A 26,035-nucleotide genomic window follows, 5' to 3' on the forward strand; every position below is an offset into this window, starting at 1 on the left:
TTCCCAAGACGCTGATCTGAGAGGAGTCCCGTTTTTCCTTTAGGGTGATTCTTGTGATCTGCAGCACGGGTATACCACCCACCCAGGCCCGCACCCCTACGGGGGTGCCAGCGCCTGGAGACCACAGTTTGGGACAGCCAGGGCCCCGGGCCACCCCGCAGAATCCTGCCTGTCCCGGGGCAGCACCCCGCCTCTCCGCATCCCTCCTCTGCACCCAAGTCCTGTTCACAAACAAGACGACCCTGCCTTGCAGAGTTAAACACCAATCACTCTGCTCAGGAAATCTCGACTTGGCGGCCCTAATCAGCTGGGAAGGGAGGCCAGAGAAACAAAAGACTTAACCTGTATGAAGCCGCTTCTCCCGGCGGTGAACTTGGCCGAAGGGGCGCGGGGCTGCACCCGCAGCGGGCAAGGGGGAGGTGGGCCTGGGAAGAAGAAAGGCAACATCTGGGGACTGGACCATATGCCCAAGCTTTGTCTCGTCCTTCCAAGTTCCACTGCCCTTGAAGTGATTTTGTAGGCGGCCCACGGGTGACAGGGAGGGTGCAGAGCCGGGGAGGGGAGGTGGGGGGGAAGAGGGAGCAGCCGAGGAGGCCGGGAGCAAAGTGACCCTGCAGCTCCGGAAGGTGCGCAGCCAGAGATGGGAGAAGCCAGCTGGGCTTTGGGGGAGAGCAGGGGAAGCTGCTGCAGCAGCGGCCGCAGAAAGAAAGGCCTTGGTAAAAAACAGAAGAGAGAAAGGAAGGCAGGAAACAGGCAGAGATGGAGGACAGTGGCCGAAGTGTAAGGATGGGTGCGGCTGCCTCCTCTTTTAGGAAAAGAGACCCGCCGCCCCAGTCCTTTTTCCTTTCTCTTTTGCCCGCCAACTGCTGAACTGATTAGACTGTAATTAAGACCATAAAGCCCTCAGATTATACACCTGTTTATTCACTAAAGTCGGGGTCTCATCAAGCAAATTAGCTGCTTCTGGGCTACACATTGGGCCGGAGCTTGCCTGATTAATGAAGTTTATTGGGAGCTGTTAAAGGCATTAACTGAAGAAAATCTCAGCAATTCGTCATATTTAAGAGTTGGAAATTAAATCTCGCTATGCAAATGAGGGAAAAATTTTAAACCGTCTTTAGAGGTGGGTGACTATCCGCATGTTATTTTTCTTTAAAATTCTGTTCAAGAGATGGTCATTAAAACGAAGTATGTTGGACTTGAAAGTTATCAAAAACATTAAGTTCCACTTTACTAACATTGTGGTGGGAAGTGAGAAAGAAAACACAGCAAGACCTGGAGCATACCCTAGGGGTCCAGGGCAAAGAAAAACAAACAAACCAACCAAAAAAAAAAAATCCCTTATGATGTATTCACCAGAAACAAGCCAGTATTTAAAGTTAATGTTACAAGTTCAGAAGGCGATTTTGAAGTTGTCCTTCAAAGGGTTCTCTCTTCCCCCCTTCTTCCTCCCCCCTCTCTTTTTCTGTTTGTACCTCTGTGTGTGTGTGTGTGTGTGTGTGGGTGGGTGGAGAGAGAGAGAGAGAGAGAGAGAGAGAGAGAGAGAGAGAGAGAGAGAGAGAGAGAGAGAGAGAGAGATTTATAAATGTTAACAAGGTCAGAGTGAACTATCATAATTAACACTCCAAATAAATTAATATTCTTATAAACTAGTCATACAAAAGTTTCTGAGTTGCTAACTTACTCACACTGATTCTTTGGTCGGGTGAGGGAAAGTTGAGAAAATAAAGATGGGAAGGTGAGACATTCCAGTCACAGAAAGGGACAGGAGGGCAGATAGAAGACACCCCAGAGTTTGGAAAGTTCATATTTCTCCCAAGTGCTACTTAGTGAGCTTGTGCCCCATGCATCTTTATTAATCACTCACATATAGGAATAGTGGGAGCCAAGATCTCAAGATCTTGGTAATTCTTGGAGAGAATATTTTTTCTACAAGACTAATATGCATCCATGTGTAGATGCTTTCTGTATCAAGCAAAGAATGAAAATAAACCCATGTAAAGGAAGATACATTTTCATCACTCAGTGGGAAGCTTACTGTCACACAGAACTTTCCAGCCATAGCTTTGATTTGTTTTGTCTTGTCCCCCAAAGATAATCTATGTATAGATATAGTTTGGAATGTCTGCTTGCTTAGAATATTGTTCTGTTTGTTTCAGGACATTTGTAAGATTTTTACTTTCAGAAAATGTATAACATAGTGAAATTTATGACGTCTAACCTCTAAGTGTCAAAGGTACAAACAAAGCTAATAGAAACGGGATGACATCTAAGAAATTTATCTTATCCTACCATTATAGATCGGGTTTTAAAGTATTTGATAAATTTTTATGATGACTCTCACTAAACTGTCATTCAAATCGATTTTTAGACTTAATTTTTTTCTTTTAAAGCTGTCAACTACAGAGACGTACTAATTTGTCCTACCTTAATGAAGTCATATTTGATTAAGACAAAAAAAGAGTAATGATTTACTTTTTGTTTTAAATATTTGAAATATTTTTAATTTATGCTTCTCTCCCCTTTGATAGATATAATACAGCTATGTGAAACTTGAGGAAATATAAATTCTAAGTCTGCAAAATTCAGTGTCATCACCCATAAGCATAGATAGTTTTAAAAATAAACCTTTATTTGTCTCAATTTAACAGATCTCCAAAATATTCGCTATACCCTAAAAACTCCAGTGCATCCTAAATTTGAGCTGAAAAAGACACTTTGTCTGAACACAATATTTTATATTGGCTCATGAAACAATTCTGCTGTTGCAAATGGCTACAAGTATTTATGTGTTATAAATAAAAGTGCCATCTAAGAATCATTATTGGTTAATGACCACTGTCCTTTACACTCAAAGTATGTTCTATAATAATATTCTAAATATTAATGGATCTATTCAGTAGAGAAATACATGCAAATTTTATTCATTTTTGTTTAAGCAAATACATTTTTAAAAATGTTTCTACCATAGTTTTGAGGACAAACAATCATTTTATGCTAAAATTTGCAGATTTCTTAGGATTTTGGCGTACTTTTAGTATTTCAGTTAAGCATATAAATAAATGAGAGATGAGTCATTTTTCTTGGTGTATTTTAAAATATGTTCTACTGTGAGCACATTTCAAAATATTCTTTTGTGTTTAAATTTTAGGTTCAAAACGTTTAAGTGGTGTCATTATGATCTTAAAATGCTTGTCTTCATGGCTTTGGGCTCCTAATAGTTCATTTAAAATATGGACCTTTTTTTTTTGCCCAAAGATAATTTGTCTGTACAGCAGATAGTCACATAGGGCAGGCTTCCGGGATGCTACTGGCTGATAGCTCCTAGCTATCGTCATTTGTATTTCTGATCTCTACACTCATATGGATAAAGAAGGTCGAAATGGTCCCTGATGAAAGAAAACTTTTAAAACCATTTGGAAAAGTTAATGAATTGGATTTCCCAGCACTTGAAGATATTAGGATGGGGAGATCAAGACTCCCACTGGCTACATCAGGTTGACAGGAAAACTCCAAGTTTCTTTTTCCCAGAGAAACCCCCTCCCGGAGCTGAGGCCTGGGAGTAGAGGAATGACATACGAGCTTGATGAGCAATGTTTCATAAGCAGAGAGCCTTAAGTGGGTGCCGCTAAATTTTGCTGTATCTATTTCATGCCAGTGTCAAAGGCACTTGAAAATGCCTTTTGACAAAAGATCACTTTTCCTTCAGAAGGTGTCTTTTTTTTCTGCCATGGACAAAATGATCGTGTTCATAACCAAAAATTGCTTTAAGAAAATATTTGCAACAAAAAATAGAAAGGATATGGGCAGAGGAGGTGAACGACAGCTTTCTTTTAAAATAGCTGTTGATTGATTTGTAAAGTAAAAGGACCATTTTACTCTTGAAAGAAAAAGAAAAAAAATAGAAGAAAGCAAAAAGCATTTTCTATTTTCCCAAGTATCCAAAATACTAGGAGAGGGAAAAAAAAACCCTCTCTTACACTTATTTTGTATGTAAGTCTCCAAAAATACAGTTTCCACAAGGTAGTCTCCTATACATTCTCATGTGATCAGGGTGTGGTTTTCATTTTAGAATGATATATGGAATCTCTTTTTTATAGCATAGGTGTTTTATATACCTTTAAAGACAAGAGTGTCATGGTACTCACCAAGCAAGTTTGCTCTATGCTGCATTTCTTCCATTTGGGTCTAAACTGGAAAGCTTTGTGGTGAAGACCTCAGATGTCAGAGCTTGCAGCTCAACAGTGCTTTGCTATTTCTCAGCTGTAAACTCCATGGAAGGCAGGTACAGGAAAAAATAGAGTGGAGATGATTTTATTCTTAGTTGTGCAAATATTGCTCAAAATGGGATATGTTTTATTATTTCATATTGCCAGGTCCTTTGGTGTCTCTTCAGAAAGGTAACAAGATTTTGATCCATATGACCTAGATCTTTTTCATGGGTTTCATGGGGTGCCTCTTGCCTGCCTGCCTCCCTCCCTCTCTCTTTTCTTTTCTTTTCCTTTCCTCTTTCTTTCTTTCTTTCTTTCTTTCTTTCTTTCTTTCTTTCTTTCTTTCTTCCTTCCTTCCTTCCTTCCTTCCTTCCTTCCTTCCTTCCTTTCTTCTTTCTTTCTTAGAGGGGGAAGTTTACCTGCCACAGTGAAAATGCCTTCCTACAACTGTAGCACAGCCTATGAGTTATAAGTAACTGGTGAATCAATTATTGTAAGCAGAGCTCCTCTATAAACTCACAAGAAACCAAATCAGCCTCAGGAGCAGAAAGCAAACCTTTGACAGGTATTCAAGTTTTCAGATAGTCACTATAGTGAGGATGGAGTCCTGACTAGCAAGTGAAGGCTGAGTTTTATTTACTTACTAGGACATACATGCAGATTCTTAAAGAGGCCACATGGAAGGAAGTTTACTCGTAAAAGAGATTTTTTTTTTTTCAGCTAAAGAGTCAACCACAAATCTGTCCAGGTGGAAGAGTCCCAAAACACACCGACAAAGTGGAGTGAGAAATAACTATGAACGTAGCTGAAATAATGAAGTCCATGCTTACATCATTCTTTTAAAACCAGCAATAATCAAAAAGAAATCAGAAGCACCAAGGATAGTCTTAGTAAGTCTAGGACTGGACAGTTTTCAACTGGGAAGAACAATAAAAGATAGAGTTTTAGGAGCGAAGTCAGAGAGCCATGTTGATCACGTTCTTTTCATTCTCAGCCCAGAGACAGGCAGCTTTGCACAGGGTTGGGAGACAGAGCTTAACGAAGGTTCTTGCAGGGCATAGCCCTGTTTTCTTTGTGTTCCTTCCTTTTAACTCAGTGTAACTGGTTGGTAACTTTACAGTTTACCACAACTCTAAAACATATTAAATTCATGGGGAAAAAGGCTTCATCTTTTTAAAATTACCTTTTGAGTAATTCAAACAGAAAATAGTTTTTTGCTGAGTTTATCTTGCCCCAGTAATATCCTTCATGATACCACTGAACTTCTACATCACGTAGAATCAAATCAAGTAAGCAGATATGAACATCTCAGTACACAGAAAGGATGTGCCACAGACTGTCCCTAACCATGGTAGGAGGTCTGTTCCTAGGCTACCCTTTTATCAGTTCATTTCAGTACTTGAACACCAAAGCAAAGGTCATGATTCCTTAAAAATATGTAATAGAGCCACACTAATTCACAACCCATAACACCTTATGTGTAACTCAAAGAAAGGATAAACATATATGTTAGCAGCATATATGCATTTAGATCATAGCATATGCAAAATAACAAAGTGTTCTGATATCTGCTTTTTTTTTCCCAATAAAATTAGGTTAAAGACTAAATTAAATGATGCTTATTTATCCAATGAGAACATTAGAAATTTTTACAAAACTGTTGTAGATGTTAGTGAGGAAATAAAATTCCTGTGGCAGGCTTTATATGAAAAAAAAAAACAATACTTTTCAATCTGGTTTTTATTTTCTAAAAATGAAAAAGCATATTTGATGTTCTTAAAATAAAGTTACCAATATTTACTATATTTTGCTTAAAATGTAGTCATATTTTGGGGCATAGATGCATGTCAGTTTTATTAAAGGAAATCGTTCCTGGTGTATATCATAAATGTAAAGAAATCTTAAATATAAAACTCAGTCAAGAATAAACTGAAATCAGAATGCTCCCACTAGAAGCTGCACGTGCGCGCATAAAACGGCTCAAATGAATGACTTTATTTTCATATTCAAAATCAAGTTCTCAAGTTGTGGGCTGGAACTGAGACGGAGAAATCATTTTAGAATAGCGAACATTTACAGATAAAAAAAGATACCTGCATCAGCCACAGCGCGAAGGAATTCAAATCCACAATGAAAGCCTGACATCTGGTGGCCAAGAGGAAGAGGGTGGCTAGGAGGAAGGGGACTTCAAGGTGCCTTCGTAAAAGAGCAAATTAAAGCTCAGGAGGATTTTTTTCTTTTCCATGTTGCAGAAAGTTTGGGAGGATTTTTTTCTTTTCCATGTTGCAGAAAGTTTGCTGGCCACATTCATCTTTTCCTTGCCATTTGAGGTCCATTTTAGGGTATATTTCTTAAACATCGTTTACATTGAATTTTTTCAAGAGATTCAAAATGTGAGGAAATATTTTAAATGATCATAAATATACACTTAGAAGTATTTTAATGCTGATTAAAATTAACCCATAGGAAATGAGTTTTATGTTACGCTCTTGGAAGCAAAACCAGCAGTCCTCAAGTCTTCCTAGTAAACAGATTTAAAAATTCAAAAACCTACCAAGAGATTTAAAATGGATTTTGACAATAAATAAATAAGTAAATAAATAAGATAAAAAATGCTACAAGCCTTAAATCAATGGCAATCCTGGTTCCTTATACATATTAAAGAAGATAATTCATAAAACTATTAGTAAATAATTATGCTCTCAACCTAGAATATTATTTTTATTAAAATGATCTGAAAAAATTTCAGATTATTTACTGCAAACTGATATCTAAGACTGAGGGCATAGCACACCGATGTCTGCCGTATTAGCTGAACTTCAGCTTGCGTAAGGGATGTAACAGTAGGCTCTAGCACCATTTCTTTACAATTAGCACTATTGTTAGTAAGATATGCTTTTCTCAGAGCGTTCTTCTTACTTTCATACATTCCTCAAATAGTTCTTTAAAATACTATAGTATAACAATAATGGGAACTCTGTTGTTTTTTTAAAACCCTAAATTTCAAAATAAAAGACTAAGAATGTCTGCAAAATCTCATGTCTTCTTCTACATATTCAGTGTACAGTGAAGTAGCCAGAGGGGAAGGCTGCTGCATAATTTATGTTCCTTAAAAGATTTGGCCAGTGCAAAAACTGTTGACAATTTTTGAAATGCTTCCTGGTAATTGCCTTGAATTCCCATCTTGTTCGTTGACACAGTCACAACCTGGCACTGAATTTGTTTCTTTTGGGGACTGTTTGACATCTATCCCAGGGGTGCCTGCGTGCAGCCTTAAGAAGATGCTGCTGATGGGGAAAATGGCTCCTGTCTCCCTCGTCTCAAAAACCCTTTTGCGGTACCAGATGTGAAGTATATCAACATCTGGTTGCTCATTGTTTTCTACAAACTTTAGGCTGAACCAGTAAATGGGCTGTGCTTTAATATGAGGTTTATGCTCCAGTCCCTCGTTTATGCCAGGCGTACGGTGTTGAAGGCAAGTCCCTAATCTTCTGTAAATTTGCAGCGTATACTTTCAGAAGGACATTCCAGATGCCCAGGACTCCGGATAGAGGGTAGAGGCCGTCCTCACACAGTGTAATCAAGGACACCGAACTGTTTCTGTTAATTTGTTTATGACAAATTGAAACTCCCAGAAACTGAAAAGAACCTCGTGTGCTGTGTTCTTAATCAGATTATCCCAGGAATGACCAGATAATAATAGTAAATAATAACAAATCATTTCTCCTTCTTTAGCAACGTTTTGTTTCCCTAAATAAATTTTATATCATTGTTCTCTGTTTCAGAACTAGAATTGCTTTGGAGATGAGAATACTTTCTTGACAAAGACTTATGGGTCAGTAACATAAGCCAGAGTCAAAGCATTTAGAGGGATAAGAGCTCTGTGTCTGTTAATGAAGGTGCTCATTTTCCCCACAAAAAAAAAAAAAAGTGCCTGGTTTCGTTCGCATGTTTTAACTCTGGCATATACATTTGTGGGCTGTCTTTCTGGGGATGTCCTGCTTTCCCCTTATACCAGCCTGTTTGTCCCACCCTGATGGGAGCAATTGCACTGCTTGGCAATAACCACGGAAAGGGGTGGAGTTGTTCTTACATGCCTTTGCTCAGTGACGGCTGCACAGCTTCACAGCAGTGCCTATTTGCTGAATAAACAAGTCGGTGGTGGATGCAAAAGACTTTCAGTCACTTCTTCCTAAAAGAAGGCATAGGCTGAGAATGTAGTTCAGCCATAGGGCACGTTTGCATGGCTGTGAGTTCGATCTCCAGGGTGGGAGAGTGGGCACGTGTGTGTGTGTGTGTGTGTGTGTGTGTGTGAGAGAGAGAGAGAGAGAGAGAGAGAGAGAGAGAGAGAGAGAGAGAGAGAGAGAGAGAGAGAGAGAGAGACTCACATAATACAAACCTATATAATTAAGTAACCCTGGAGGACAAGCCCCGGAAGTAGGTACGGGGAATGAGCCAGGTCCGAGCGGCTAATATCTGCACTGATAATGTCTATACAGTGAGAGCCATCTGCTGCTGAGCCATGTGCACATATTAATGGGTCCTGAGCTTGCAATGACACGTTACATACAGAAGCATGTCAGAGATTTGTAACAGATCAAATATGGGGGCCTATAGCAGGCATCCTATTGTCACATTGATGACAATTGTGACCATTTGGTTTTCTGATGCTGTTACTGTAATATGCCACCTTTTTACAGTTCCCTCAACCCCCACATCTTCCCTGGTCACTCCTAACCGCTCTGCTGCCTCCTTCTGTCATGGGCTACACTATTTACCCCTAGCCTCTCATTTTCTATATTACTCTTTGCTAATTCCATAGTTGTCTTCCTCAAAATGTCTGTAACTCCTCCAATCAGCATGCTGCTGTCTTCACTCTCTGGCATCTGAGAGATGCAGAGAACCAGGGTTTCCAGAGATAGCATTAACTTCTCATGTGCCAGGAGTAAATATTTCCTGAATATTTATTTCTGTACAAAGGCTACAAAAACATCAATGTTTGCTCTTGTTGGGCCTGCTCATCTAACCTCATTTGGACCCAATGCCAGCCGTTCTCTGTCTATTAACCTATATTTCATAGTACTTGCTGCTGCCTAAAATTGCTTTGTTTATTCTTTACTTGCTTGAGAGCTATTGCCTTTGCTAGAATCTTGGCACTAAGAGGAAAAGGACTTTTCTATTTGTTTGTCGTTATTATCCCCAATGGCCAATGTCGAGAGGAGCTTTCCACAGTTCGTTTTCCCTTATCTACCTCATTTAGAATCAGAATCTGACATGGATTGGCTTCACAGTGTAAAGGCGAATAAAGAGTCCATTTAATCTTGCTGTCCGCGCAGAACAGGGGTCTGCAGAGTAGCATCCTTGGGAGAGATTCATAGAGCCTCTGCTTGTGTGTTTATGGCAGGAGACCCAACACACTCAGAGGGGTCTGAGTCGAGGCTCGTAAGATGTGATTAAAAATGTCCTTTTTTGTTACAATAAAACATGACTTGTTGCCACAAATCCCAGTCTTATTCTATGAACTCAAAAACAAGACAGTCAGTACCTAATTGCTCCTCCAGTATGTTCATACACACAGTTATTTTCGCTCTCGAAATCAAACACTGCTGACATTGCTCATTCTCTCTGCTAAGTGCTCTAGACAGAAACAACCCTGGCTTCATGTCCGCATAGTTGAACAGGAGAGACAGATAATTAAACACATTATGTTCATAACATATGTTAAGCACAGTGCTTGAATGGGAAATAGAAGATCAAAAGGAATCAGAGTGAAACCTGGTCCAGAAGAAAAGCAAATCCAAGCCACGCTGACTCTAAAAGGGGTATACCATGTGACATCCTTTTATAGTCTATTTCGTCATCCTCTGCTCAGAATTGGGCATCACTTTAAAATTCTTCAGAGGGCTCAGTTGGTTTGAGCCCCAGAACTATGTAATCCTGGCATGTTGGTATGTGCCTATAATCCTAGCACTTGGAAGTTAAAGGCAGGATGATCAGAAGTTTAAGGTCAATGAAGAGGAAAAGAATCCTGGTGTTGTGTATGTGGGGCTGGAGAGATGGCTCAGTGGTTAAGAAGTCACTCTATGTTTGCAGAGAATGCTAGTTCAGTTCCCAGTACTCTTTTCAGTCACTTCCTCTGCAACTGCAGCTCCAAGGGGTCTAACGCCCTCTTCTGGCCTCTGAAGGCACCTGCACTCATTGCACAGTTCTATACACGGGCATGCATACTTAAAAACAAAAATGAAATCTTTAAAACAAAAAAAGAAATTGAAGCATTGGTTTTGTGAGTCTCTCCTGGACGTGAGCATGTAATGACTCTTGCCTCAATGGAGTCACAAGGCAAGAGAAGAGTCTATCAAAACCAGGACTTTGTATTTGACTCCTTAATGTATTAAACTGGATGTTATTAGGTCATTAAAATGCAAAAGTCTTGATATTCAGCAGTGTGTATTGGTGAAGTCCATTTTAGTAAAAAGTGACAGAAACCCCCAAACCAAAATAACTTAAGCAAGAAAGACTTCTCAGAGCTTAGAACACAGGGGTCTGTAGGCAAGGCTTAGACTTGACTCCTTTGAGTCTCTTGGGTCTGCTCCTTTGGGGACTGGCTTCACAAATACATCAGCAGCAAAACATCTGCTACAGTTGCTGACATCACATTCAAACTAAACAATGTCCAGGAAGAGCTATTCTCACTTAGAATGGGCAATCCTCTAGCATCTCATTTTCTTTCATTCAGCATTTGTGATTCAACACTTGGGAAGAGTCAAAAGACATTCCTGACGCTTAAAATGAAGTCAAGAGCAAAACCACATGCATCTCTTGAGATTTCATTGGTCAAGAATAGGTCTCACAATACCCTTGAGCCATCAGGATTAAGAATAGAAGCATTATGATTGAGATCCAATCCAAAGTATCCTAAGGAAAAAGGTCACCCAGTGCTAAGCAACTTAGAGAACTGACAATAACTGTTTTCTAGCAAATTCACCATGGAAAGCATGTTCCATAGACAATCTGCTATATCCACAAACAGAGCTTATAAGAACAGGTTGTCGCATAGGGCTGGAGAGACTGGTCTGTGTTTAGAGTGCACACTTCTCTCCCAGAGGCCCTGAGCTCGGTTCCCAGCACCTACATCAGGTGGCTCACAGCCACCTAAAACTCTACCTCCAGAGGTCTGACACCCTCTTCTGCCTATGCTGACACTTACATTCACAGGGGCTTGTACATACACATAGATACACATAAATAAATAATAATATAATACTTTAAAAAATTGTTGCTTGTTTGGCAAAAGCCATGAGGTAATTTGGAAGACTCATATATAATATGAATTAGATAATCAGAATCCTTTTAAGAAGTATAAAAGATCACTACTATGTTTAAAAAATTAACTGAGAAGATCTAAAAATCATTAAATAGCAACAGTACATACTCATAATGCATTGTCTGAAATGTGTATAGTAAGAAAATTTGTGCATTTTTCTAAAAATTTATTTTTACTGAAATTTAAGGTGTGTGTGTGCACGCATGTGTGTGCACAATGCATGTACACACATGTGATATCCACGGAGGCAGAGGCTTTGGTTCTCCATGGAACTGGAGTTACAGGTGGCTGTGAACCACTCGCCATGCATGCTGGGATTCACACTCCAGTCTTCTGGAAGAGCAGGAAGTGCTCTTAACCACTGAACCACCTCTCCAGACCCACCATGATTACAAGCTACGTTCACTCTCTACTAACTCTTAAGGAGTTCGCTGTTCTCTTTTAATATTTCCTTAAATAGAAGTGAGTTCCTGTTGACGATGTCCAGATATATCAACTAACATAAGTCAAAGAGAACCAGTTTATGAAGCCTGAAGCTTCCAGTCTCAGATCAAAGCAATGACATCGTCATCAATTTTTTTCCAGCTCCATCAAGAGGCATGCAGTTTTAAAGAAAGGACTGCTTTGGCTAAACAAACAAACAAACAAAAATGGAAAATGGCAGTAAATTGTAGTAAATACCCCCAAGAGTGCAGCGTCCCAACTCAGCAGGAAGTAGCCAGACAGATTGACAACGCCCAAATTCCCTAAGTGGGGCCGCTTCAGGGGTTGCAGAGCAAGCCTGCTTCCCTAAGTTCTGCTCCACTCCATGCACCAGTTTGGACCCAGAACGAATGCAGCTGGGGCTAGAAGGCCGCTGGAGCAGAGCTTTGCTAGGTGGCTGTGGTGGAAGGCACTTTGCCTCAGCACAGTCGGTGCCTAGCCTGGCGGATGCCACAGCAGTGCCTGAAGTACATGTTACCTGGAAATACTGACCCCTCATCCCCCCTGAATACTTAAGATCAGACACTGTTTTATAAAAAATTTAGGGGGGAGATGTTGGGAGCAGTGAGACCCCAGATCCTGCATTTCTTGTAATCCCCTGATCTGAGTGCCTACAGCTGCTCTGAGCACGAGACTTTCAGGAGTTCCTGATGGCAGGAGAGTGGTTTCTGGTGGGTTTGGCTGGGGCATGGCTATCTCTATGTAATCTGCCCCTGAACACAAGAAAGGGGGCATTCTTGGGGAATTCAAGGATGACTCGTGTTGTTGTCTCTCTGTCTGTCTGTGTTTGTGTACTTTAACCTCCTGCCCCTTGCTTTCGCGAACTGGGTGCCAGAGCACCGAACGCAGACACGGGGGCACGGTGCGTGGCACAAAAACAAAAAACCAACTTCATGAAGGCACAAATCAAGAATGTGTTGCTTTAAATTCTTTTTTTTTAATTTTTATTTATTATTTTTTTTTGGTTTTTTCGAGACAGGGTTTCCCTGTAGTTTCTAGAGCCTGTCCTGGAACTAGCTCTTGTAGACCAGGCTGGCTTCGAACTCAGAGATCCGCCTGCCTCTGCCTCCCGAGTGCTGGGATTAACGGTGTGCGCCACCAATGCCCGGCTGCTTCAAATTCTTATGAAATATTTATAAATCTACTAACTCTGTGATCTTGTTGTATCTGGTATATGTAGTTGAGCTGATGATGATCTTCAGAAAGTCTATCTTTTGAGATCAGAAAGCCTATCTTCTGTTGTATAAAGGATATTCTATGAATCAATACTTTTAATTTTTAGTCCTCAAATGATAAAGTCCTTTTATTACATGGTGCTTTTAATTTTGTCCGGTTGTATTTCAAGGGCTAACTATGGCCTTGTAGGCTACTAGGAGATAAACTCGATTCATTCTCTGTGTCTCTGTCTCTCTTTCTCTCTCTGTCTCTCTCTCTGTCTCTGTGTCTCTCTGTCTCTGTCTCTCTCTGTGTGTGTTTGTGTGTATGCACGTGTTGGAGGATACCTGCGCCACATCACGCAAGTAGAGGTCAGAGGGCAACCTTGAGTATCGGTCTCTACCTGCTAACTTGTCAGAGGTGGGGATCTTTTGCTGCTGCATAAGCCAGGCCTAGCCTGCCTAGAAGCTTCCTGTCTGCCTCTCACCTCTGCGTGGGAGTCCTGGAACTGCATATACACTGTACTGAGATGAGACCCTCATGGCTTCCAGAGAAGCAGCTCATATCCTCAGACCTGAGCAGCAAACACTTCACCTCCCGAGCCACCTCTTCAGCACTGTTTATTTCTTAAAATATTTATTCATTTTATTTGATGTGTATGTGTGTAGAGATAACAGAGCAGTCTCGGGTACCTCGGGCATTGTCTATTTTCGTTGGCCTGGAACACACCAAGCAGGCAGTGCTACCCGGCCTCTGAGGCCCAGGTTCTCTGCTTCCCCAGTGCTTGGATTATAAGGAAGTGCCATTACCCATGGTTGTGCGTGTATGTGTCGCGGGGGAGGGGGTTCCGGGGCTTGAACCAGGGTCCTCCTATTTATAAGGCCTAACCACCTTCCCAGAAGGAACCACACATTCTTCCATGATGAGCAGTTTTGAAGCTGAAAGGCAGCCGGACTGTCCTTTCCTGCTATAGTCATGTGACCCACAACACCGAGTGAGGAGTGGAGTGTCTGAATGTGTTCTCAGTTGTACTTCTCCTTAAGTAGCCAGAATGGAGCACTTAAGATGCCCTTAAGATGGCATCCCATATTTCCTTAAAGGGCTAAATTTAAGACCCTGGAAAACAGTTTTGGGAGACAAAGCATTGAGATATTTGCTTGTGAACAGTGACCACTTAGAAAGCCACAGACTGTAAAATCTAACTACAAATGTGACCCAACCCTCAGCCCAGAACCCGAAAAGGAGGGAAGCCAGGGCGGGAGCCTCCTGGGCTAGCTGTGTACCTCTCACGCTGCCCCGGGGGATCCTGGGAGTATCACTTCAGTCTGACACCTGAACAGCTCAGAACTGATAGGATTCTTCATCAGTCACCCTGCTCACAATGCTGTATGGGGTGATCTGTAAGAGGGGTGATCTGTGCTGTCACTCTGGGCTACGTGACAAACATTGTTCTTTATGCCTCCCCCCTTCCTTTTCTTGAGGCCATTTCATCCATCAACCAAGCCACACAACAATTGAGACCTCAAATTCAAAAACACTTATGACACTTGGCTAAATGATCTGGCACTGCCAAACCCACAAGGAATTGGCTAACCCTTTTGTTAGATTTAAAGAACCAAACCGGCTCATCGCTGCTTGGATGTTCATGTAAATAAACTAGACTCAGCTCCGTGCACCTTGTAGGTATAGGCTGGAATATAGGAAACTGCCAAGACACATTTTAAAAATTAAAGGCTTTGAAACCTTTAAATAAGTGCCATTTGGAATCAATTAATACTACTTTTTTTAGGAAAGAATTGAAGTAGAGAATGTAAACATTCTGGCATGTTTCAAAACATGGTCCAGCACAGCCCTCTGCTGTTTGTAGGGTTAGCAGAGACAAGGGACTCGATGGCAGGGCTCTCTGGAGCCTCTGCCGCCTCAGAGGCCACCCCTCCCTCTGCTTTGCTTTCTCTTACCCTTGTGAGGGAGATTAAACTCCTGCTGTTATGCCGGATTCTGACACTGTAAAAGTCCGCGGCATCAAAAAAGTCACTGTAGTATTTCATTTCCCGTGAAGGAAGTGGAAAGTGACTCAGAAAAAAAGATCCTGTACTCCAAGTCCAGAAAGTTGAATTAGGGTAACCTAAGTGAGAAAGAGGTACCACTGTCTGTGTGTAGGTACGTAAGACAACTAAGGTCGGGCGCTAGGGCGCACGGTTTTATCCCAGCACTCGGGAGGCAGAGGCAGGTGGATCTGTGTGAGTCTGAGACCAGCCTGGTCTACAAAGTGGGTTCCAGCACAGCTAGGGTTACACAGAGAAACCCTGTCTCAAAAAAAATTGAGAGAGAGAGAGAGAGAGAGAGAGAGAGAGAGAGAGAGAGAGAGAGAGAGAGAGAGAGAGAGAGAGAGAGAGAGAGAGAGAGAGAGAACGAACTCAGGGAGTGATCCTGTATCACAGCCAGGATGTCATGTGATCGCAGAATGAGACAGGAGACAGGTGGCCTAGAGGAAAAGATGCTGTCACAGGTCAGGCACATTGCCGTCTGTGAACATCTGCAGTAGTGCTTATTTACTCTCCGTGTGTGTTTATATGCGTTCTTGTGTGCAGATGCAGGGTGCAGGCACAGGCATACACTTGCAAGTGTATGGAAGCCAGAGACAGCCTCGGGCGTTCCTCAGCATCACCCACTTGGCTTTGTGAGATGGGGTCACTAATGCGCCCAGAACTCTCCCAGTAGGATAGATTGAGAAGCCCGCAAGCTCTAAGGATCTGTTTCCCTAGTGCTGAGAGTACAAGTGTGCGCTGCTGTACCAGCTCCACTTCAACATCCGTCCCAAGGGATTAAACTCCAGCCATGCTCGCATGGCAAGCAATACCAGCTGAGCTGACCCCTCAGCTGAGGTTTTCTGTTTTGCTTTTTGTTCTTCCGTTGGTGCTGGGACTTGAACTTACGTCTCCAAGCATGTAGCCAACTGCTGCACCACTGAGCTACATTCCCAATCCTGAAGTGGTTTATACATTAGAAACGGAGCTTATTCCAGCTTCTTTGGGTGTGATTGTTCTACACTCTGAACCGTGTATTTTATAACACCCCAGTTCCTGGGGCTCACAAAGATAGCATGTGGACTGAAAGGCCTGATGAGGACTTTCTTTCCTTGTTGGGGGATTGAAAGGCTGGAACCATCGTGGCTATAATCCCAATCTAAGGCAGAGAGATGAGAAGTAATATACAAGGCCCTTTCCAGTATAGCACAGCTTCCGCCATGAAAACATGGTAATCGATGCCCAGGTGCATGGCCCTGCTCCTCAATGGTTACACAAGTGGGCCTCAGTTGAGTAGAAACCTGGTTGTCACCTCTCTAACTGCCCCCAAATGCCCCTTCTGTGTGACTAGCAAATTCAAAAATTGTAATTAAGGAGAACCAAAGCAATGAATGACATCCTGAAGATCTTTTTAAATAAACATTTTGTGTATTTTACGGAAAAGTAGCAGCACTCATGGAGGCATGTGTGTTCAGCTTTACTCATTTTTATTTTAAAAGATAATTTTTTTTCCAATGCAAGAGACACAGCAGGGGAAGCAAGCAGAGATGCGGCAGCGACTGTTACAGATGTTTATAGACATAGCTGCAGCCTTATCTAAAGTTCATCCTGTTTGAGGACATGTTTTATGCTGTACAGTTCCTCTAAGAACATCAATCTAATAAGCACCAAATGAGGCTGAAGACAATGCTGTTGTAAAAAAATGGAGAAAAATGATTAAAATATGATAATTATACTGACAGCTTATATGCTCAATCTAATCAACCAAGCTTCCAATTTGTCATAACGCACACTCGCTCATACATTATTGCTTAATTATAGCAACACTTCTATTTGGAAAGGCTGTCAATCATGTGAATACCCATCATTTCTCTTCTTTCTCTCCCCCTATGATGGAGCATATTTTAAGCCAGGATTTGATCATCTCTGCTATTAATTTAACCCTTGGAATACTTTGGATGTTGAAGCCGTGATTCTTATCTTCTTTGCACAAAGACTTGGAGAAGCTTATGGCATATAATATTCTACTTTTAGATGAGGATTGATGTATAATATCCCAAAGGAAGCTAAACATTGGCAGAATTTGGCAATTTCACGGTTCAGATATTTGTGTAGGGACTGGGAAGATGGCTCTGTGGTTCAGAGCACTTACTGCTCTTGCAGAGGAATCGAGGGAGTTTAGTTCCCAGCACCCATGCAGACAGCTCACAACCACCTGTAGCTCTAAGTCCACAGATTCACCAGGCTCTGGCCCGTGCATGTGCAGGAGCACACGTCCACACAAACAAAAATAAAATTATTCTTATAAAATTAACACTTAAAAAAGGATACCTATGTGCTTGTATAAAAAGATAAAGGACACACCTTACTTTTAAGAAGGGCAAAATTCAACCACACATGTCTCCATTTGCCTACGGTCTGTGCTGGTCAAGGGGCACAAGAGAGAGAGCTGTGAAGCTGAAAGTTAAATCACCCTTGAAATGTTGTGTGAGTGATGGATTTCACCTGCAGCAAATTTAAGGTTTCCCTTCCCTTTGTCTGTCTCTCCTCTGATTCCATCACTCTTCTAAGGTAAAAAATGTTCCACCTGTAGCGGATGCAATCGCATAAGTACACACACACATGCACACACACACGCACACACGCGCGCACACACACGCACGTGCACACACGCGCGCGCACACACACGTGCAGACACACGCGCACACACACACGCACGCATGCGCGCGCACACACACATATATACGTATATATGTAATATAATATATTCTCCGAGTCACAGTTCTGGTTTCCTTTCTGTTTCTGTGATAAAAACACTCCCCCAAAAAGCAGCTTGGTTAGGGGAGGGAAGGATTTATTGGATTTATAATTCTAGATCACTGTCTATCACCGAGAGAAATCAAGGGCACAAACTCAAGCAGGCACCTAAAGACAAAAATCACAGAGGAATGCTGCTTGCTAGCTGACCCAGGCTCATGCTTAGGTCACTTTCTCATACAGCCCTGGACCATCTGCCCGGGAATGATGCTGCACACAGATCAATACGATAGGACAGTTCTTCAGTTGAGATTGTTTTCAGGTGATTCTAGGCTATGCCAAGTTGGCAGTTAATGCTAACCATGCCAACCCACCTAAGGAGCATTTAGTAACTTGCCCATGTAGCCAACTTCATTGCAAAATAATAGATTGAAATGATTATCCATAGTATTGCAAAGACAATTATTGAAAAATAGTATTGGATTTAAAGACGTCTGTGAAAATACGTGTACATATATGATAGAATGTGTACATATATGATAATGAAGCCTGTCTTTCGTATGGTATGCAGAACATTCTTAAGTAACTGCAGGGCATCTCCACCCCTCCCATGGTACCACAAATCCCTGGCTGCTCAAGTCCCTCTGTTTTTTAGACTTCACATCTGTGACTTGATCAGTCATGGGTCAATTAGTTTTCTTGTTTTGTTCTAGTGCTCTCAGGTTAGAGCAAGATTCCAATAAAATGTTGACCTAATGTTAGTGAAACCTAAAGATGTAAAAATCTGTGACAATGGAGAGAATCATATGTAATGCATGCTATGTCAAAAGACCTGAGGTCATTTTGCACACCTTCAGGGATTTATTTAGAACTCCATTACAAGAGCTATACATGAAATGCACAATTAAAATTAGATTTTTATTGTTTCATATCACCAGGAACCATTATTGGAAATCTTTGATTAATTTCTTTATGCCTGGGTATAACTTAGACTTACCACAGAGGGTGGGCTTTATCTCTTAATTTAAAAATATTGCAATCATTTTTCTTCCCAAACTAAAATCTACCAAATAAAAATGAATCAAATTGGAATTGAAACTACTGACTCTACCAGGTAGTTATGGGCATTATTGTTAAGCTTGAGCTAAGACAATGATGGATAGTACCTCAATCTGAATTCTTTCCAATGCTCTGTCAGATTCTCAGTGAACATTATACCATGTGCCATACCCGCACCTAACACTAGAGGCACACTACCTCAATGTAGGCGACAACAACCAGGAAAATATAAGTCTCCTTTTGCTTCCACTGTGTTCTGGAATTAGTATTTTCCTGATGTTCTAGTACCAGGATATATACATTTCAAGCAAGCTTAACATGTCAACATGTAAGAATGTCTGTGTCTAACTTCAAAATGTGCCCCCCCCCCCAAAAGAGCATAGCAACATGTTACTTGTAGAAGTTAGGTTGGACATATCGTGTTTTTCATTGTACATGTCTTTAAACTTAGCTATTAATTTAAAGTTTCTGGAATAGACTGTCAAAAATTAATTTAATAATATATCATTTTTTAATCCTGTAAACAAAAAAAGTACCAGAAAAGAATGAAAATCTTGGTGTCACCAGCTTGGATATAAAAACAGCTATTTCCCTCCACTGGTGACCCACAGGGAGCTCATCCTCCTGAGCACATTGTGGGAATCAGCCTCTTGATACCAGTATGGTGTTGCTGTACTGTGATGTCCAACAATTTCTTTAGATGAAACAATTTCTGTCAATGGCTCATTCAGCTGTTTCCATGAATGTGTTTATCACTAATGCTGTAGCTGGTTTTAACATATTTATTTGCTGGGAGATAATATGCACCCAGTCTTACCTTGCAATTCATTTGTCTTTAGATACAGCTATAATTTTAATTGTTATAGGATGTATGTCTTTGTAATTTAGTCTCTGGACCCAATCTTTTGTACAAATTGCAGCAGCTTTATACCAAAAATATTATTGTGAAGTTTATCCAGTATCAGGGAGCCAGGATTGTGTATTTTCCAGCACAGAGAGAAAGCAACAAGAGAGGAAGAAAACCAGCTTTTCGGGCGACCATCTGATAGGACTTACATACATCTGACGGGACTTACATGCATCTGACAAGACTTACATGTGTCTGACAGGACTTACAGGCATCTTACGGGACTTACATGCATCTGACAGGACTAACACACATCTGACAGGACTTACATGTATCTGACGGGACTTACATGCATCTGACAGGACTAACACACATCTGACAGGACTTACTTGCATCTGACGGGACTTACATGCATCTGACAAGAATTACATGTATCTGACAGGACTTACAGGCATCTTACAGGGCTTACATGCATCTTACAGGACTTACATGCATCTGAAAGGACTTAACATGCATCTGACAGGATTTACACGCATCTGACAGGACTTACATGCATCTGACGGGACTTAACAAGCTACTCTAATTTTATGAACTTCATCGTTGTACATCCGTACTGGGGAGCTGCTTAGAGGACACTATAATGTCACAGGCTCACTCATGCTTAGAAATTCAGTGTTTACACTGGAGTTGGGTAACCATAAGCATCGAACTTGAATTACTCACTTGAGCCTTTCCTAAACTGCAGATAAAGAATATCACCATCATTATAATTATAACCATCATCGGTGAAGTGTATTATGAGGCTATGTATGCGGATATTATTTTTGGGTCTTCGTGTGTGCCGCCTCCTCTGTCCTTCATGACAACATTGGCACCACTACCATTCATTTTTCTCACCTGCAGCAGAGGAGGAATAAGAAGCATGTCAGAGCATGTGTTGGTGTTAAATAATAGAAAATATTCAGGTTGGTATTCAAAACTGAGTTGTCTATATAACTGTACTAAGTGATAAGAAACTTGGTATGAATGTAAAAACCCATGCCCCGGCTTTTACAGCAATCTTCCCACCTCTGCTGATCCCTAGACCACCGAGATGTGGCCTCTCTGCAGCCTCCCTCTTTCTCTTAACCCTGGGGAGTTGGTTCCTGGGCATAGCTTCCCTGATTTCTGATAACTCAGTGTCAGTATTTGACTGAGCTTCATGAAGCTTCCAGATCCAGCACAGCTTAGCCTTGAACTCTACAGTACCATAGCTAACGAGGTTGCCTTCTGCCGCTACCATGTGTCCAATGAAAGCCTGAACCCAAACAACCTAAGAATAATTTGCACGTGTTTATACTTACCTCAAGCCATCGTTACTGCCAGACATGGAGGTGGAATAGAATTAGACGAAGGGCCATGTTTCCTCAGAACTGACATGCTTTTGTTGTTTCCTGTACAACAGTTGGCAGCAATCTTTGTTTATTCTGGAGAAAGGCAGGAAGGAATCAGAACACCACCCTGTGTGAACACATGGAAAGGGTGAAATGGGAGGCGATTTTAACTGTGTAGCTGATGGGTATCCCTGCGCTATTTAAGCTGATGGGTATCCCTGCGCTATTTAAGCTGATGGGTCTGTGCACTATTCCACCCAAGATCGGCGACCCTTGTTCTCAGAAATGTGTCCAACACACCAGAGCACACGACTTTTTAAATCAGCTTAGTGTTTAGGAGAACAAACTGACACAGAGAATATGTGGGTAGACTATTGCATGTTGACATTAGCGTTAAACTTAGGTCTACTGGGTGAGGGGAGAAAAAGCTCAACTAAGCTTTTTCTTTTTTTTCTTTTTTGGTTTTCGAGACAGGGTTTCTCTGTAGCTTTAGAGCCTGTCTGGGAACTAGCTCTTGTAGACCAGGCTGGTCTCGAACTCACAGAGATCCGCCTGCCTCTGCCTCCCGAGTGCTGGGATTAAAGGCGTGCGCCACCGCCGCCCGGCTCAACTAAGCTTTTTCTACGGCGTGGGGGGAGAGTATTAGAGTCAACACACCTGTTACCAATTAATGCAACAGCTTATTGACCTGATTAAATATAGCACACAATTTGATACCGAAATGAGTGTCATCAGGTACTCAGAGATCTCTCTCCACAATGATGTCTAAACATTGTTTATACTACAGTGAAGACTAAGTGTGTAATTCAGAGTGGAGGGACCACCTCTCCTGGCATGTGCCAAGTCCTAGGTTGGGGGCCAAAGAGATGGATGAGTGGTTAAGATACTGGCTGCTTTTCAGGGGACCTGGGTTTGATTCACAGCACCCCCATGACAGCTCATAACCATCTATAAATCCAGTCCCAGGGGATCTGAAGCCTCTTTCTGGCCTCCGTGGGCAGCAGGCATGCACATGGTACACAAACGTACATATAGTTAAAACACCCACACACATAAAAGAAAAATGAATTAAATGTTAATGCCCAGGATTTGGTCTCCATCATTGTAAAAGCAAAACAAAATAAACAGGAAAAAGGACTTTTCTCTTTTTTGTTTTTTGGTTATTTTTATTGTTTTTATTGAGCTATATATCTTCTTTACTCCCTTCCTTTCCTGCCCACTCCCCTTCTACCCTTTCCCATGATCCCCACACTCCCAATTTACTCAGGAGGTCTTGTCATTTTCTACTTCCCCTGTACATTAGATCCATGTATGTTTCTCTTAGTGTCCTCTTTGTTGTCTAGGTTCTCTGGGATTGTGAACTTTAGGCTGGTTTTTCTTTGCTTTATGTCTAAAAACCGCTCATGAGTGAGTACATATTATATTTGTCATTTATATTGTCTTTCTGGGTATGGGTTACCTTACTCAATATTATTTTTCTAGATTCATCCATTCACCCACAAATTTCAAGATGTCATTTTTTTCTGCAGTGTAGTAATACTCCATTGTGTAAGTGTACCACATTTTCCTTATCCACTCTTCGGTCGAGGGGCATTTAGGTTGTTCTGGCTATGACAAACAAAGCTGCTATGAACATAGTTGAACACATGTCCTTGTGGGACAATTGAGCATCCTTTGGGTATATACCCAAAAGTTGTATTGCAGGGTCTTGAGGTAGGTTGTTTCCTAATTTTCTGAGAAATCACCACACTGGCATTCAAAGGGGCTATACCCGTTTGCGTTCCCACCAGCAATGCAGAAGTGTTCCCTTTACTCCACATCTTCTCCAGCATAAGTTGTCATCAGTGTTTTTGATCTTAGCCATTCTTACAGGTGTAAGATGGAATCTCAGAGTTGTTTTGATTTGCATTTCTTTGATGGTTAAGAATACTGAACATTTCCTTAAGTGTCTTTTAGCCATTTTAGATTCATCTGTTGAGAGTTCTCTGTTTAGATCTGTACCCCATTTTTATTGGATTATTTGTTCTTTTGATGACTAATTTCTTGACTTCAAACTCTACTACATAGCTACAGTACTGAAAACAACCTGGTATTGGCATAAAAACAGACAGGAGGACCAATGGAACTGAATCGAAGACCCAGATATCAATCCATACCTACAAACACCTGATTTTTGACAAAGAAGCAAAAAATATAAAATGGAATAAAAAGAAAGTATATTCAGCAAGTGGTGCTGGCATCAACATGTAGAAGAATAAAAATAGATACATATCTATTGCCATGCACAAAACTCAATGGATCAAAGATCTCAACATAAAACCAACCACACTGAACTTCATAGAAGAGAAAGTAGGAAGTACACTTGAACGCATTGGCACAGGAGACCACTTCCTAAATATAACCCCAGTAAGACAGACATTGAGAGCAACAATTAATAAATGGAACCGCTTGAAACTGAAAAGCTTCTGTAAAGCAAAGGACATGGTCAACAAGACAAAATGACAGCCTACAGAATGGGAAAAGATCTTCACCAACCCCACATCAGACAGAGGGCTGATCTCCAAAATATACAAAAAAGTCCTTTTCTATCTTTAATAAAGAGTAAATCTTCCTTTTAAAATGTGGGAAGAGGAGAAAAAAGGGACAGGTGTGGCAGCCCAGACTTGAGAGTAGTATTGGATTCAACAGGAGATCTCTCTCTCTCTCTCTCTCTCTCTCTCTCTCTCTCTCTCTCTCTCTCTCTCTCACACACACACACACACACACACACACAAAACAAAAGAATTTTAAAATCTATACATTAAAATTTCTCTAGTTCTTCTAGTTAATAAGAATATATATATGAATCTTTCTCTGTGTATGTGTGTGAAGAATTAAAAATGTAGGTAGACTAAAATGTGCAGTACCCATGGAGGTCAGAAGAGGACATGAATCCCTGGACTGAAGTTATGGATGGTTGTAAGTTACCACGTGACTGCTAGGAACTGAATCTAAACCTTACAAGAGCAACACATGCTAATGGCAGCACCACTGCCTCAGCCCCAGTATTTCTTACGATTGGTGCCTTGTGATACTGGGACAGCTCCCACATTAAGTAAGCAAATGCCAAGGACAGTTACCTGCACTGCCACTTGCCTGAGTGGGATCACGTGTGTTTAGGCAATTCCACATCACTGAATATGTTTAAAGAATATTCAATACAATATTCTTACTGTCATGGGGCTATTTCATACCTAAGCCACAATTCTATGTGTGCAATACCAGAAGTTCTAAAAACACAAGTTGAAAATAATAGCAGAGGCTAAAGGGGAGGCTCAGTGGTTAGCAGTTTGTACTGTTCTTCCGAGGACTGAAGCTTGATTTCCGGAACCCAGATCAGGAGGCTCACAGCTGCTTATAACTCAAGCTCCAGGGGAATTTGATGGCTTCTAGTCTCCACAAACACTATACTCACGTACATACACACACACACACACACACACACACACACACACTCACACACTATTGTCGGAGGCATGTTCACTGCTTCTGCAAGCTATGCACACTGCCCCAGTTCCAAGCATGCAGAGGGTCTGTGTTGCACTATTAAGCAGTTTATAACACGTTGGTCACAAACCCCCATTGAAATACCCCATCTCCTGAAAGATCCAGAGTTCATGCTGGCAGTGTGGCCCAGGAAACTGTGCATTCTTTTTTGCTACCGCTGAATCAAGAAGGAGCCATGGTGTTAAGTTGTGCTTAACTCTGTTCTTTTGTGTCTAGAATTTCTTTCCAAGCTTTCTCAAGTTTAACGTGGATATAGTTGACCATGTTGGTGAGTGGATAAAATAAATCTTTTTTTTTTGAGACAAAGTTTCTCTGTATAGCTCTGGCTGTCCTGGAACTCCCACTATAGACTAGGCTGGCCTCGAACTCAAAGAGATCAGCCATCTCTGTCTCCTGAGTGCTGGGATTAAAGGTGTATACCACCACACCCTGCTGATAAAATAAATCTTTAAGAAGATATTAAAGTTTTTAATAAGGCACATACCAAATCTAGTATTTATCTGCCCATCTGAATGCTTGGCTCTCATGACAAGAATGAGGAACAGACCTCAGAAGTCCTGAAATTAATGGAATGGGCTTTAAGGTGAATGAAATGGACACATCTAAACACACAGAGGCATGTACCCATAGTCTCAGCACTTAAGAAGTATAGGCAAGAGGATTGCTAGTCCAAAGACAGCATGGGCTGTGTAATAAGTTTGAAGCCAACATGGGACATGCAATAAAATCCCATCTCAAAAAAAAATAAGATTTATAATCATTTAGGAAAGTACCACTTCACAAAAACTTCTCTTCAATCCCAGAATGCATTGGGCCCTGGAAAATTTACACAGCCTTGTTTGTGGTCCTGAAATCTGCAAGAACAGCAATACCTACTGAAGTAGCAGGGGCGACTGGTACATCTTCTCTAGAGTGTAGTGCTTTCCTGTAGACCAATGACTGTAAGGTAAGAATAAGAGGATGTGAATAATCTTGTCAATGGTGTGCAATGTTGTCAACAGTACAGTAATAGATTCCCACTTGAACCATTAGAAGAAGACATGTAAACACGGAGGGTCTCTTCGTCCGTCTTCAGTGATGAACTAACTTTTAAAAACCTTTCTTATTAGACCTCCTTATATGCCTAGCTCCTTCTTTATAATAAGATGTATCTAAAAAACAAATGTCTCAATCAAGGAAGAATAATTAGCAAGTCATTGAGACCTTGTTTCAAAACAAATAAACAAAACAACAAAAAGAACACAAAATCAACA

This window comes from Arvicola amphibius, chromosome 12 (assembly GCF_903992535.2).
Source record: "Arvicola amphibius chromosome 12, mArvAmp1.2, whole genome shotgun sequence".
Taxonomy (NCBI): Eukaryota; Metazoa; Chordata; class Mammalia; order Rodentia; family Cricetidae; genus Arvicola; species Arvicola amphibius.